Consider the following 16,794-nt stretch of genomic DNA (forward strand, 5'->3'; position numbering starts at 1 on the left):
GCTTGTGCACAGCTTCTGCTCCTTCCTGCTGATGTCCCTACTGTTCTTCAACAGGGAATGTCATTGTGATGGGTCTTCCTTTCTGGAAATCAACAGTTCTAACGGGGACTAGAGGATTGGAAAATGACAATGGCCAAGGTTTGCAAGTGAGTTAAGGAAAAGAATCAGTGGGTTATGGACAGGAAGACATCAAAAGAAAAACAAAACCACAAACAAAAAACAAACAAAACAATAACAAAACAACACCAAAACCACAAACAAAAAAACAACAAACACAAAACCACAAACAACAAAAAGCAAAAACAAAACTACAAACAACAACAGGCAGGTAGAAAAACAAACAACAAAAGACAATACAAAAACACAATAAAAAACAAACAATAAAAACAAACTGAAAAAAACAAACAAAAAGTAAAACCAAAAACACAAAACACAAAAAAACAATAGCCAAAAACACGCAAAAACCCAAAAAAGAACAAAAAAGGAAACAAAAAAACAAAACATCAACAAAAACACAAAACAACAAAAACAAAACCACAAACAAAAACAAAAGAACAAAAACACCAATTCATTGACTAAATCCAGCACTATAACAGCATTTCCTGAACACATAGTCTCCTGTGTGTTGGACAGCAGCAGTTTCTAAGCTTGAGGTAGTTGCATGCATCCTAGAGATGGCATTAGTGCAGCAGTCCCACATCCCATGACAGGACTATGTTGAAGAGAGTGGGCTTCATCCAGTCAGACAGCTCAGTACCTGTTTCTAATCTCTTCAACTCCTCCTACTTGAGGTATATTAGAATCATGGATGGAAAAGGACAGGGCTGGGGACCATAGCAACCAGGTGGATGTTGTTACAGTAAGTGACAGTGCAGGATTTCCCATACTATCCTCTTCCTGAAGATGAACATATGCTGGTAAGAAAAGGTCACAGGGTGGTCTCTAGCGATGTAATCTGCGTATTTACAGGTAAACATTCCGCAGTCACTCCCATTCAGTTGCTGAGGAATCTCCTCTGCTGTCACACCGTATCACTTCCACTCCAAAGGGTCCAGCTCAATGTTCCTTTGTGTCTTGCTCTCATTTTGTAAATATTGGAAGATGGTCTCACAGATAGTCTTCCCTGTCTGTCCCATTGAATCGAGGTACACAATACTTGGTTTTCTTAAATAGATGACCACCAGGCTCCAATGTACCTTCTGGTGGATGGGCACCAAGATTAGTTCTTTTTCAGCAATTGATTCCTCAAGTCTATCTTTTCACAGAAGTGTAAATGCTACGCTTTAGCTTGGGGTAAAAGGACGTGCTGAATATGTGAAGAACTAGGTAGCTTTGTTTTTCATTTCTTTCAACCAGAAGGTTCATGTAGAAGTTGATGACCTCATCATTGAGCCACTGACTGTTCTCCAGGGTCTGGATATTTCCTCAGGTTGCAGCTTTAATCTGCTACTTAGGATTTCCTCTAGGGCTCCTGGACTCAGTGGATTCTTAATTTCCTTCTCCATGTCTTCTTTAATATCAAGGATTTGATCCACTTCTGTGCCCTTTTCTTGGTTTCTGAGAGGCTTTTTCTTTTCTGCAAGTATGGGCATCTTGTTGGGGAGTAAACTATCTCCGATCCCACTATCCAGAATAATCTAAGCTGGTGTTCCGGGTAAGTCTGGCCTTGTGTGGATTGGATCTTCCATGATCTTCACATTGATGGTGTGGAAGTAACCTGTGCTTTTTCTTTTCGGGGCTGATTTCGTTTTCCTCCAGGATGGAATAGGTCCTCTTGCGACCCTTGCACCCATCAGCAGGTTTCCTCTTAGTGTCAGCCTGCTCAAGAGGACCTTTGGTGTTCTGTGGGAGTTTTAGTTGTCTTAGACTCTCTTCCTGGGGTTTCTGTCCCTGACCCCTGCCTGGCTGTTCTTTCTGATGCTCTAGGTGTTGTTGCTCCTGAGGGTTCTTCTTCTGAGCATTGCCAGGCTCTTTAAAGACCATGTCTGTTCCATCCTGGCATGTCCTTTTTGGACCTTGTCCCAAAGCTTTAGGATCTGTCTCTGTCCCACTTCCATCTTGGCATTTGCATTTTCTCCCTTTTCCTGAAGCTTCGGACTTCATCTCCATCTCAGGCTGATTAGGTTGCCACATGGAGAACTGTTTGTGTTGTTTTTTAGAGGGTGTTGGCTCCAGTGTAGTAAAGCCTTTCTAATGTCCAAGCAAAAGCAACTCCATGTGGGTACTCTTTGGTTGTTGTTCCTGGATCCTGAAGAATCGCTTCTTCTAACAGATGGTTGGTCCAAGGTTGGAAACCTATCAGCCTCAGAAAAACTTTTCTTTAGAAACAGAGTTTACTTTCCATGTCAGGGGTCTACTCTGGGAAACTCTGAGCAGATCTAAGAATGCCTCCTCAGAAGTATCCTCCTAGCCTGCTTTATCCAGCTAAATATACAAAATTTTAAAATAAGACTAATCGTCCTAGTTAATCAGTAGTAAGATACCAGGCCTAAACCTAGCAGCTAACACATCGGAGGCAACCTCGCAAATGATGTTTAACTCAGGGGGTTGCCCCTATCAATAGACTTCAAGGTTCCATAACTAGTTATGATGTCATCTGAAAGAACCCAAATCAATGTTTTGGAGGTTGGACACCCTCCCCAAACCCAACCTGGGTCCAGGATTTCAGAGTCCCCTTGCCAGAGTGGGAAGTTTGAATGAATTGATACAAATCTAAGTCCTTTCAGCAGAGCACAGGGTTACTTAAATCATCTCAGCACAGTTCAGCTTGTCCTGACTAGTACATTTGCCTTCTAGAAAACTGTCTCATCATGGTCAATTATAGAACTATAAGTGCCCTCAAAATATAAGTGACCTTCAAAATATGTACTCACATACAATATGCTTGCTACTTACAAAGAATAAATAGAATTTTACAGTTATAAAACCTAGTAGGTACTATTGTGTGACAGACCTTTGTTTACCCTGGATAAGGAACCCAGGAGAGACCAAAGTGCCCATACTACCAAAGTCCTACTTGGTGAACCAATAAGTTTTATTGGGGCTACTTATAGGAATATGGGTGAGGGGTTATTTACATGCAATAAGGACACATGCTCTACTATGTTCATAGCAGCCTCATTTATAATAGCCAGAAGCTGGAAAGAACCCAGATGTCCCTCAATGGAGGAATGGATACCGAAAATGTAGTATATTTACACAATGGAATACTACTCAGCAATTAAAAACAATGAATTCATGAAATTTTTAGGCAAATGGTTGGAACTGGAAAATATCATCCTAAGTGAGGTAACCCAATCACAAAAGAATACAGATGGAATGCAGTCACTGATAAGTGGATATTAATTGGCCCAGAATCTCTGAATACTCAAGACACAATTAGCATATCAAATGATTCCCAAGAAGAAGGGAGGAGAGGGCCCTGGGCCTGGAAAGGCTTGATTTAGCAGGGGAGTACCAGGACAGAGAAATGGGAGGGGGTGATTGGGGAATATGTCATAGACAGTCCCTGCCAGGAACTAAATCCAAGGGGAAATTCTGGATATCAGGAGAGGAACAGGTTCTGGCGAGTGACAAACAGACACAACCACACATAGAGGTGGCTTGCATCTGATGTATTTTTCTGTTTCGAGGCATAAATCTTTAAGCATGAGGGGTTGACATTTACATATCAAAAGATGTATCCAGTAAATCAGGCACAAGGAAGTATAAAATCAACCAGGTAAAATGTTTTCCCATGTAACAAATTTAGAAGCTCGAACCTAGACAACAGTTTTCTTGATATAAACTTTTAAAGATATTTAAAGGACATTTTTGTCAAACTCTCTGAGTCTAAAATGAGTCTTCATGAGTATTAAATATGAACTGTATCCTGAATCACACCTGGATAAGCTAAAAAGGTTGTTTTGGTCAAAAACTTCCTAGGTGGGGGTCTACAAAACAAAAGCAGTTTTGTAGCTTCCATTGAGGCAAATCATACCTAGATAAGTTAGGAATGTCGTTTGGCTAAAGATTCCCTAGGTCAGCCAGTGTCTTTAACAGACACAGGATCTTTCTATCCAGGTGAGCCTGGGTGGAGACAGCCTGTCTGCTTACCAACAAGGTCAAGAGTTAAAGGTGTAACAGGATTAGCTTGTCCCTGAGGTATCCAATTCAGTTGCAAATTATCAACTCAAAAGACAGCAAGCCTGGCCTCTGGGGTGGGGGAGGTAGCTTTGAGCTTTGCAACAACTCAAATATAAATTCTTTCTAATTTGCCCAACATCCAGCTGTTCAGCAAGGACACAGTGTGAGGGCCAAATAACAAAAGGAACCTGTGATTTTAGGATTCCTGAAAAATTCTGCCTGCTAAAAATGTTTTTTCTACCATATTTGGAGCCGTACTACATATATATCCTGTTGGGAAGAAAATGTAATTACATAAACGATTGGAGCAAAGCATTGCAGAATTTTTTGGCTACAAGATGGATTCTTTTACATTTTAATATGCTCGGTATTTCTTAGTCCTGGCCACTAGGAAGGAGGAGAGTTTCTGAAGTATAGTTAATTGCCAAGTGAGAGTTTCAGCTTCTGTACAGGGTGTTCAGCAAATTTCCAGGAGACATTTCTCGCCTCTGTCTGTAAAATTTTGTTTTACAGATTTCACTGGGCCACTGCAGCAGGAATGTGTGGAGAGAAGAGGGTTTATGGGACATATGGGGAGGGGGGAACCAGGAAAGGGGAAAGAAGTTGGAATGTAAACAAAGAATATAGAAAAAAATGAGTGGATGCCTCATGCCGTGTGTTGGGTTCCATAGCTGCCTGCAGCTATTACGAAGTGGGTTTCTGGAACAGAAGCTGAGGGATAAATAGGGAAGAGGGGTGAAAAGAAGTATGGCTAAGACAATATTCACTAATCAAAGCCAGAAACTTTAATGGCGCCAGACCTTTTAACAGTTTGGGCAAACCCTTCCCCCCAGACTCTGGGCTGAGTTCCGGTGGAAGTTGTCTAGCTTCTCTTGGAGGTCCTCGTCTTGACTGCTCCGGCAGCTGGGTGGGTCACCTGCTTAATTCAGGAATTCCTAGACCTGGAGGAACAATGAACTTAACCTTTACTTCGAGCACTCGGCCCTAGGTGGAGCAGGATCCTGGCTATCTGGGAGAAGTTAACCTTGACCAAAGTCAAACTCTGACCATGTGCAGGACTGCCCCAATATGGCTCTGTACACCGTGCCTTCTGCCACCATAGTCCCTAGGCCAGTGCGCATCCTCTCCCTACACACGCACGGCTGCCCATGAAACTTCAGTGAAAATGTGCCATGAGAACCATTCAGGAATTTCCAGCTTCTCACCCTACACTCTCTCCTCAGCCCAGGCAACTGTGAATAACTCTGTGATGTGGTATTTACATTCCTAACCAGTATAGAAGTGACCCCCGAGCCTCCCTGACATTTCCAACTGTCACTAGATCCCCAACCAGGTGCCCTCAGACCCAAGATGACATGGATTAAGGAATCACCTTTCCCTATCCCCATAGATTCCCCTAAGATAGCCATGGTGTGGTCAGTTCCAGTTTGATCAGAGACAGATACACTGGAATGATGTGGGCACTAGCAACAGGTGAAGAAAATGAAAGCATTTGCTGAAAACAGAAAGAATACCCTCTAATCTAGAAAATTCCTGCAAAAAGAGATGAGTAGGAGAAATGAGAGAAACATTTTCTGGATTTGTCCTGGGGGCATTTCTGCTATTTCCTGTCTGTTGTAGTAGGACAGATATGTAATACACAACAGGGTCCTGTAGAGGGAGATGGCACCTTTCCCATTCAGTGATCTATTTGCTGTGGCCAAAATATTACAACACCTTTGAAAGAAATATAATTGTCTAATAAGTAGGCAGCAAGCTATATGGACACAGCACCAATGCCATTACATCCTTGGCTGGGGAGTCTAGGATATGTACATGGCAGGCCACTTTTAATTCTCCAGACCCGAAGGACAGATGGCTTTTTCAGACTTCCTAGTTTTTTACCCTAAAGTTCTGCTGACCCAGGAATTCTCTAATAATCTTGGTTTATGCTTTTTACAGCCTTAAACTGCCTACACAGAGAACAACAACCCAAAGGGTATTCACCTCAACATATTCACCAACCATCTCAGAAGTGGGTTATCTGCAAACTTGTAATGGGAATTGTAGAGTCCAGCTCACCCATTCTAACAGCGGGTTCGCTGGAAGGAGAGATGGGTAAGGAACGGGGGCAAGAGAAAACACATGGAGAGACACAAAAACACATGGTTTCAAGTCTCCATCTATAATCCCCTTCTCTCAAGATACAAAGGCAGGCCAAGCCCTTCCCCTGAAGGCTGGAAACCGGTTCTTCTCCTTCTTCAGGAGGCAGGCAGATCAGGTTGCTGGCTGCTATTCTTGAGAACAGTGGGCAGGAGGAGGTCACAATTCCTCCCATTTTATTAATTTAAAGAAAAACCAGTGGATAAATATATTCATCAAAAAACAATGGGCGTTGACCAGTGAGGGAAAACATTGGCCTCGACCCCCTTAAATATTAATTGACATCCTTTTCAGGGGAGGGGAAATAGACTGCCTTATTATTTTAAAGGACAGTCTCTCAACGTCAACCCCTATGCAGTCAGGCTTACTTTCAGGGAAACTCAGAAGCAGGACATTTCCTTTTTCCCTTGCAGTGCCTTGCCTTGCACCTCATAACTGATGCCCATGTTTCTTTAATTAACAAACATGCATAGATCTGAATTCTATGAAGCCCCATCTTTGGGATCCACTGGTAAAGTAAATGTCCTGTGAATATGAGCTAGCGGCTGGCTTTCATAGCAGCCCACCTTCGAGTCCTGGAAGCCATTGCTGTAGCAGCCCACCTTCGAGTGCTGTATCTGAAAGATACCTGCTTGAACCACAAAATAAGAGATTAAAAGGAAAACTGCTTAGACTGTTTCTCTAGAGGACCCATGGTATTTAATTTGGTTGCAAATTAGTAGCTCAGGAATAAAACCTGGCTTGCGAATTAATGGCTAGAGGAAAAGCAGCCTACCTTCCCAATATGGGAGAAGCAGCTGTAAAGATCATATTAGGAAATACAACCTCATGCATATCTAAAAAACATTATTAATCTATCTTGATGACAATGGCCATGCCAATAAGTGAATTTTAAAATATATAAGCATAATTCAATTATATGCATTGGGATACCATTTCACCTCTCTTTTTCTTTTTTAAGAAGATATTGTTCTGTTTTGTTTTTAAAAAATGTTTTATATTACCTTGTCTTTGAGGATAATAAAGAATCAAATTGTCAAAGATATCTCAAATGAATAACCTTTATTTATTAAATGGCCAGTTCAATTGCTTGTTCCAATCAAAGTTGGAACACTAAGCATATACCATAACATAGGCAATAACTATGTAATTATAGAAAAGAAACATAGCATTCTCAGTCAGTTTTTGCTAGTGCAGTTGCAACTAGAATGCCCCAAAATGAATCATAGTTATATGCACACATTTTGATTTTCTAAATTAGAAATATGAGTATCATTTATCTGTAAAAATTTATTAAGTCCTCTAGAATCAACACCATTGTGTGGCAGAAGTAGAAATTGAGGACATCAAGAACAAATCTTTATAATTTGATGTGCATAAAAATACAAAATTATTTTATTATTTTAAGTCATTACCCTTTTGATGATATAAATAATAAATATGCTTGTACATCCGAATGTTTCTATATAGCCTGTTTGGGATACAAATTTTATGTGCCTTGCCTTAAGGGGTCTTGCCCAGGCACCTTTTTAAAGATTAATTATATATATATATATATATTACTGTTGCTGTCTTCAGACACACCAGAAGAGGGCATCAGACCTCACCACAGGTGGTTGTGAGCAACCATGTGGCTGCTGGGATATGAACTCCCATGCTCCGTGAATGAGGGCCTAGCCTTTAATGGATGAGCCATCTCTCCAGGCTTCCAACTATAAAATATAAGAGTTTGGCTCCCAGCACCCATGGCTGTTTCTCTAGCCTTTGGATTAGCTTTCAAATATCTAAAAGACAGTCATTTAGAGAACATATCCTTTGAAATTTGAATTACATTTGTATAAACAATTGTAAAAATTAAGAATTAGCAGTATTAAAAATGGAACAATTTTAAGCAATGGTAAACCTATATATATATATTAATATATATATTAAAAGCTTGATTTTTTAAGATCTTAAAAACAGCTGCTATAGCACCCAAGTGCTGAAGCAAGGAAAACTTAAAGGATTAGATGTGTGATCTAATTATACTCCCATAGTTGATATAATCTTCATGGGATGTATGTATAGAAATATAAAGTAAATTGCAACAACTTATTTTTGGATAACAATTATTAATTTTGCCTAAAAAGGCTTGCCATGTAATAGATCAACCGTTAATAATAATTAATTTGATTGCTGCTTGAAGCAAGGAATAAACGTTTTATTAGGCTCTTAAAACATTCCTTTAAAATATCTCTATAACATTTTAACAACAAATCAATATCTTTATTGAAGGAAGTAAAAAACTTTATTTCGAGAGCAAAAAATGTGATTCTATATTAATGCTACTTTTGCCAAGGAATGGCAGTGAACATATATCATAAACAGCTGATTATAGCAGCATTTATCTGTAAAATTATCTATCCTTTGCCAGTTGATTTATATCTGCCTTGAAAATAAGTTTAAGTCCTTCTGTGGCAAGCTTAAAGAGATGTCTTAGCAAATTAATTTATTTTAATAACCTTTGAAAATTATTTATTTAAAAAAAATTTAAAAACCCAAAAGCAAAGGCCTGTTTTTCTAGAAACAAAACATTTTTATAAACAAATATTTTTATAAAACAAAAGAAATTTCTATAAATGAAATATATTAAAAAATCTAAGATCTGAGCTTCTTGTACTGAAGAAGAGACAAAACACTCCTTCTCATGTAAGTTGACTGCTAGGTGCTGCTTGGAAAACCCAGGGCCCCGGCGCGGTGCAAAGGGAGGAAGTGGTGGGGAGACACCTCCCTCCTGCTGTCCCTCAGAAAAACTGAGTTCCTCAGGCCATGCCCAGAGGCCGCTTGGCTCGAGTCCAGAATCATAGCCGCTGCCCCAGGCCCACCGCTGAGGCTGTGCCATGCTGCTTTGTGCTCTGCAGCCGCAGCGCTCGTGCTCTACCTCCAGCGGCTCGCCCGGGCCACTCGCCTGCCGCCCGCAGAGTTCCAGGTTCCCTCTAGTTGAGGCCACCCTGTGCCATGCGCCGCGCCATGCGCCACCATGCGCTCTGCCTCCCAAGTGCTGGGATTAAAGGTGTGCACCACCATTGCCAGCTGCTGCGAGCGGATTTACATCAGCCTGCGGCCGGCTTAAGAGGTCCCAGCAGATGAAATTTTCACTGACTTTTATTTTTTCAACATGAAACAGTCATTCACACAAAACACGGACAAATAAACGTACACGTGGACAGACAATCAGTGCACCGAAGACATAGAAATTGAAGAGTGCCTGCAATGTAATTAAATCCATTTTCCTTCTCTCCCTCTTCCTTCATGTTTTTAGAAACATTTTTGTTTGTTTTTTTGTTTTTTCTCTTTTTATTTTGTTTTATATAATTTATGTCCTATTTCTCTTGCCTGGTGCAGTTCTTAGAATGCGGACAAATGCCTGACTAAATTAATTCCCTGTTCCATTTCACTGTCACACCCTAGCTGATCTTAGTGCAGGGCCTTCACTAATTCAGTCTAGCCTGTATCTGTACGCACTCCTTTAGCAACAGCCATTAGAAATAAATGACATTGTTAGCGCTAAATTAATACCCTGTTGCTTACTGTGCCGAATACATAAACTTTTTTTCCTTTTTCCATGGAGCTCCAATCAGACAACATACCTCATTCTGCCTCTCTGTTTCCAGTTATAATCCACGTTGGCGCCATATGTAGAATCCAGCTCACACATTCTAACAGCGGGTTCCCTGGAAGGAGAGATGGGTAAGGAACGGGGGCAAGAGAAAACACATGGAGAGACACAAAAACACATGGCTTCTGGTTCAACTCTCCATCTTTAATCCTTCTCTCCCAAGATACAAAGGCAGGCCAAGCCCCTCCCCTGAATGCTGGAAACCAGTTCTTCTTGTTCTTCAGGAGGTGGTCAGTCAGGTTCCTGGCTGCTATTCTTGAGAACAGTGGGCAGGAGGAGGTCACAGGGAATGAATTCAGACCCAGTAAATGGTGTGATCATCATGGCCTTACCAATTCTGCAGAAGTGGAACTGGAGTCTGGAGCCTTAGACAGTCACTCCTATATTCTGACACTTAGCACCACTAACGATTAATTTTGAAGAAGATAACCAGTTATCTATCCTGGAGATTGAGGCACCATACCCAGGCACTGTGAACAACTCTCCTATGGAATCCAAACAAGCCATGTCAAGACTCTGCACTCATGCCAGGAGAATCAAAGGACTCTGTAACCACACCCAGCTCCCATGAGTCCTTCCTCAGAGAAAAGCTGCTGAAGAGATGCAGAGCCAGTTCATCCTGAAGCTCATCACCTGATGAAAGCCCATCACCAGAGAAATGCAGGTCAGAAGAGTGTTACAGACCCCTGCTGTGAACTGGGCCTATTGATGGGCTCCTGGCACTCCCCTGCACAACTTGCTCACACAGCCTTCCCCTATGTTGTGCCTGAAATCTATGACAATGACATCTCTCTGCACCTATTTTGGGTATGTTTGGACATGTGAATTTTAAAAAAGCAAAAAGTCTCCTCACAAAATGCATCTTCAGGCTATTGGCCAATGTGAATTCCTGCTGATGTCTAAATGATAAACTAAAGTTTAGAGTCCAAGTACACCTAGACTGTGAGCCTGAAAACTCTTCTAGGAAGAAGAGCTTCATCAAGACTATGCTAAATAGAGATCTACATAATGAAAAGTACTGCGATATAGAGGATAGAAAACCAGCTTTCCAAAACCAATGTCAAATCCAGAGATACCTGTCTACAGGATTTCACCAGATTGAACAACTTTCTTCATCCAATCAGATGACTGTGTCTACACTTAGCCATATGGACCTTCAAGCATTCTTTGGCCTCCTAGTTCTTCAAACTCAGAACTAGAAAATACAATTCACAAAAGATGTTTTTGGCACTTGTATACTTTTTGAAGAAAAGTTGCTGTAGGATATTTATAGAAGAAATAACTTCATTTATGGGAAAGGGTACAATAAAATGTGACCTAGAAAAAACGACTCACATATGCCCCGCATCCAACTGAATGATTCCCGTGTGATAGCCTGGAAAGTGAGGCAAAGCCTGGTTGTGAGGAGCTGTGCCTTGCCTAGGTAGAGAACCCTCCAGGGTGGGAGAAGCCTGTGCTCCGCCTTACCCCTCATGGACTCTAATGCCAATCAGCCTGTGAGGAAGGCCTTTGAACCCTGAGCAATACTGACTCCAATCATCCTGAAGATGCAGACATTCAAATGAGGCAGCCTCCTGAGTCCAAGCCAGTGAATGTCTCTCTAACATTAAGAGAAGTGTCAATGGAGGACCATCTCAGGGCTTCACGTGTCTGGCGCATATTCAGCTACTGGTACCAGGCTACAGCAGGAGTTCCAAAAAAGCTGCAGCATCATCTGAGCTGCTTGGAGCCCAGCATCAGCTGATTAGAAAAAAATCTTTCCTACCTCTGGGCTTTTACCACAAAAATCAATAAAAGCCATGCAGTGCCCTTGCAAAACATGGAGACTATCTGAAATAGGACCAGCACTTACACCAGCCATAAAATTGTCACTAATGAAGCAGTAGGGAGAAAGGTCTCTCTACAGATAAAGGACATCCAATGACACCTTCCACCATGTTCAAGTCAGTGGTCACTTCAATGGTGTCTTATCAGTCACTTGTCTCCCAGAATCATTCCATGCACCAAACCCTGAAGTAGCTCCTCCCACAACTCAAGAGAGAAAAGATGCCCTTCAGTGTTCAAGTACCCTTGGGTGCTGTTCAGGTCCAGATGATCAGAACTGCACCCAAGTGGTCCTCTTTCAAGAATTGTTCAAAGAAACAACAAAATCTAGCTGTGAATCTGCTCTTTTGATTTTTGTTTTGTTTTGTTTGGGTTTTTGTTTTTTTGTTTTTTTGTGTTTTGTTTTTGTATGGTTTGATTTTTGCAAGTAGTGGAAGATTATCTCAGACAGAGAAGAAAAAGCTGAGAATAATTAATCAGATAAACTGAGGTGGGCACGAGTACTGCCCTAAATGCAAACATTGGCATGCTGCTACCCTCAGCACTGCCCCTTGGCCAGAGGGCAAGCCTGGCTCTTCTATTTATCTTTCCCAGACACGTGCCCAACTGAGTTTCCAGCCAGCTCCTAGGAAAACACCCTTTTTCGGATTTCTGAGCATTGGGCATTTGAACCTATTAGCCCAGAGATTGTACTTCTTGGACTAAAAATAAAAGAGTATCCCATTGAGTTCAATAGACCCAGTCTTCTCTATCTGGTTTCTCCCCAAAGCAAACCAATAGTCAACTGGATTCTCTGTTTTTAAGAAAGTAAATTGTATAGTGGCATTGTCCAACACATTCTGTGATTCTTCATATAAGCATGTAGCTTGGCCAATTTGAAAAACTGGACGCTCAAAAAGAAAGCAAAATGGAATTTTAGATATAGCTCAGTTGGTAGAGTGTTTGTTGTGCATACACAAACACATAATCCAGGCATGCTGATGTACACATTTAATTCTGCCACTCAGGAGGCAGTGGCCACAGGATGACAAGTCCTATAACACCATGGGCTAAACCGTAAAAGAGCTAGGAGAGATAGAGAAAGAACAAAAGTAGTCAGACCAGAAAAAAAGAATGTGTTCTCTAAAAAGGACCTTCACCTTCCAGTGCTTCCGGCCTTGAACCTAATGGCAAGCAAGATGCAGACCTATCTCTAAGGGCAGACAGAGAACCTGAAGCTGTGTAGACTACCCAAGGACATAGTTCTCATCCTATCAGGACTCAGAGAAACTATCCAGTTCCTTATTCAGTCAAGTGGAAAGAAGAGCCAAGCCTTTCACGAAGGCCACAGGGGAGAAAGCAGAGGGCAGTATCATTGTAATGTCCCACCTTGAAGAAGAGCCTCACCTGGCTCTGTGACTGTGTTTGTCATGGCCATCCAAGATGCAGGGCAGAGAATGGCGAGGCATCATGTGGACAGGCATTTACCCAAAGACATTTAAGCACAATATAATCAGTGATCCACAAGAAAACAGAACTAGGCTAATAATAACCCAAAGAAAATAATTACTATGATCCCTTTCCTAAGATAGCTGGGCTAGGTAATAGAATATCATTGCTAATACATGGGAGAAATGATTCTCTTTATTGAGATTGTTTGACAAGATTCTCATGCTAAAACTCCCAGATCTAACCTTTGGAAGGCTTTTCCTAAAAAAATTCTTGGCAACACTCAGGCTAGGGAAAGGATCTTCTAGAGATGAACTCTGCCTGTGTCAACACTCACTGGCATTAGTATCTGGAGAAGACTGGGAAATCAAATGAAGAACTAGACCGAGTGGGAACAGACAGTACAGAGAAGGCATCTGCTTGCCTTTGAACACTTCTAGTCAGGAGGCAAGGGCAGAGCATGAAGAAGAAAAGCAGGTTCAGTCATGAAGGAAATCATGCTAAACCTCTCTGGGATGCCACACAGTAGCCATTTCTGTGGCATCTGCTAGTCACATGGACACATGGTGGTTCTAAAGAGTTAGTTTGTTGATATCCTCAGAAAAGCAGAAAACTAGAGTGATCCAAAAGCCACTCACACCAAGACATCATGTTATTCTCTTTCTCTCTTGTTTTGGTTTTGGATTTTGAGGTTTTTTGTTTGTTTGTTTTTGTTTTTGTTTTTTTGAGACAGTCTTACTTGTAGACTTAGCTGGTCTCAGATTCTCAGCAGTCCTCCTGCCTCAGCTTCCCAAAGGCAGGTATGAGACACTGTACCCAAATTAATGTCAGTTTTTAAAGCATTTCTTGGTGGACTTGTTTTCCCACAATGCTGAATTGGTTTGCAAAGGCACCAGGAAGTAGAGCTGTAGGAGAAAGAAGGAGATGTTTGTGAGGGTTTTCCCAAAGCTTTCTGTGCTAAGAACAAGCTCGAGAAATGCTTCTTCCTTTTTTGAACGTGGCTGCTACACAACATTAGTTGTTTTTTTTTTCATTTAGCCTACATAACTTTATTTTTTTTCATTTTTTAAATTTTTTATATTCTTTGTTTACAATGCAAATGATTTCCCCTTTCCCAGTTCCCTCCTCTCCATAAGTCCAGTAAGCCTTCTTCTCTCCACCCATTCTCCAATCACTTCCCTCCTTTTTCTCTTTCCTGGTACTCCCCTACAATGCTAGATCAAGCCTTTACAGGATCAGGGCCCTCTCCTTACTTCTTCATGGGAGTCATTTGTTATGCTAATTGTGCTTTGGGTATTCAGAGCTTCTGAGCTAATTAATATCCACTTATCAGTAATTGCATTCCATGTGTATTCTTTTGTGATTGGGTTACCTCACTTAGGATGATATTTTCCAGTTTCAACCATTTGCCTAAAAAAATTCATGAATTCATTGTTTTTAATTGCAGAGTAGTATTCCACTGTGTAAATATACCACATTTTCTGTATCCATTCCTCCATTGAGGGACATCTGGGTTCTTTCCAGCTTCTGGCTATTATAAATAAGGCTGCTGTCACCATTAATTTTCTTAGTGGAGAGAAAAATGACTGCTGTATGGAGAGGAGAAACAATGGTTTATGAGAGATATACTCCCTGTGGTCTAGCAGTCATGGCTAAGTGTGTGTCAATAGCAATGAATGTGTGTAAGTAGCAGTATTTAAACAATGAGAAGGGACTTTCGGCACTAAAATCAGAGAAGAATGTTGTTCATAGGGATCCTAAATAAAGGCTTCTGTAGTGTTTTGGAAGCCAGGTGAAGGGTTTCTCTAAGTTCAAGCCAGGTGCCATTTCAGTGGGATCTCATTTATTCAAGTGGATGTCCATATCCTTCAAGCATGGATCAAAAATGGACCTTGAAGACCTCCATCTGAACACCTACAGCTATACACAGTGACTTGGGCTTTACAAAAAAAATTTTATATAACTTCTTTTGTTGACAGAATAACTTTGTCTACTGTACCAACTGGTGACATTTCTTTTTATTTAAAGAAAAAGATTTGAATTTCTTTTAATATGCGTATATACATATACGTACATACATACACACACACATATATAATGTGTTTGGATATATGTGCACCACACCTTTTCCTGCATGGTGCCCTCAGAGGCCAGAAGACACCATCTGACCCATGATACTGGAGCTACAGAACAGTTGTGAGCTGGGAATTAAACCTTGGTCTTCTGCATAAGCAGATGATCTTAACTCCTGAGCCATCTCTCCAGCTCCCATTTTTCTTGCCTATTTCAGGCAAAAATAGAATTCCTCTCTCATTTACCAGCATGGGATCAAAATTTGTTGTCTGCCTGCTGAGGTGCATCTCTGCAGCTCTGCTTCTGAGTCATCCTTTCTCTTCCTGTTCAGGGTGTGCAGCTGAGGTCTTACTTCAGAGGGAGGCAGGTTAGAGACACAGGGCACAATACTCAACAAAATGACTTCCGGGTTCTCCAAAGCTCACTGGATTGGGCATATTCACTTTCAAAAGCCCGTGGCTTTGAGTAGGTGCTTGGTGCATTTGCATGTTGCTGACACTGCCTGTGGACATTAGCTCCCGCCCATGCCTCAGCTCCGGGGCACAATCGCTACATAAAAGTGATGCCCCATGTGCCCCGTGGACAACTCAGTGGCCCAGAGCACTAACTTCTGAGGACACAAGACAATGTGCCCTGGACAAACCATGTCTAATGCCACTTTAGGGGAAAATCCCAGATGGATCCTTCAAGAAGCGATGCATAGCAGGGCGACTCTAATGTCCGGAAAACGGATTCTGCTCTGTGTGTCTCTCAGTGCTATCCCAAGGCTCCACCTGCAGGTCCACCTGCACCCACAACCTCTCCAGGGCCTCACTGGGCTGACCTTCCCTGGACTACTAGCTCCATGTGTGAGGGAGGGGCCCAGTTAAGAATGGACTCTCTGAAATAGGGCTTTGTTTCTGTGCCAGGTTATCACCTCAGTGCAGAGCCACTGGCTTCCCACCCCTAACCTGTGAAGAACAGGGCCAGTCATGTGCAATTGTGGGACTTCTGGAAGGACCCAGGAGCTCTAGGAGAAGACCTCAGCACCTGGGGGCGGGGCCTCGGTGTGAAGCCACTGGCTGAGGGCGGAGCTTAGGGGCACAGAAGGTGGAGCCCGGAAGTGGGAAATCGACTGAGGGCGGAGCTTGGCGCACGAGAAGCGAAGCCCGGTAGAGAACCAACAGAAATTAGGGCGGATCTTAGAGGCAATGGAGGCGGAGCCCAGGTCTGTAGTCAATAGCCTGAGGGCGGAGCTTAGGAGCTCAGAAAGTGGAGTCCAGGTGTAAAGTAATCAGATTGAGGGCGGGGTTTGGAGAGGCGGAGTCCAGTGTGGAGCAACAGGACCAGGGCGGAACTTAGGCGCCCAGAAGGCGGAGCCCGGACGTTGGTCAACGGTCTGAGGGCGGGGCTTATTGCTCTGGAGCGGTGCTGCATCCAAAGGGGTAAAATTAAAAACGCTTGAGAGGCAGAGCCAGGGGTTCAGTTGTCAGCTTGGGGCGGGGCTAAGAACTGCCAGACTGATGCTCCCAGCCTGAGACTCAAGTTTTTTTTCTTTTCAGGGA

The 16,794-nt window shown here is 42.2% G+C and overlaps 1 pseudogene; it reads right to left on the bottom strand.

The window, feature by feature from the left end:
- Nucleotides 1-854: 854 nt before the first annotated feature.
- LOC127679247 (sentrin-specific protease 2-like) lies at nucleotides 855-2,133 on the bottom strand (annotated as a pseudogene).
- Nucleotides 2,134-16,794: the final 14,661 nt, after the last annotated feature.

Source organism: Apodemus sylvaticus, chromosome 2, assembly GCF_947179515.1.
Source record: "Apodemus sylvaticus chromosome 2, mApoSyl1.1, whole genome shotgun sequence".
NCBI lineage: Eukaryota > Metazoa > Chordata > Mammalia > Rodentia > Muridae > Apodemus > Apodemus sylvaticus.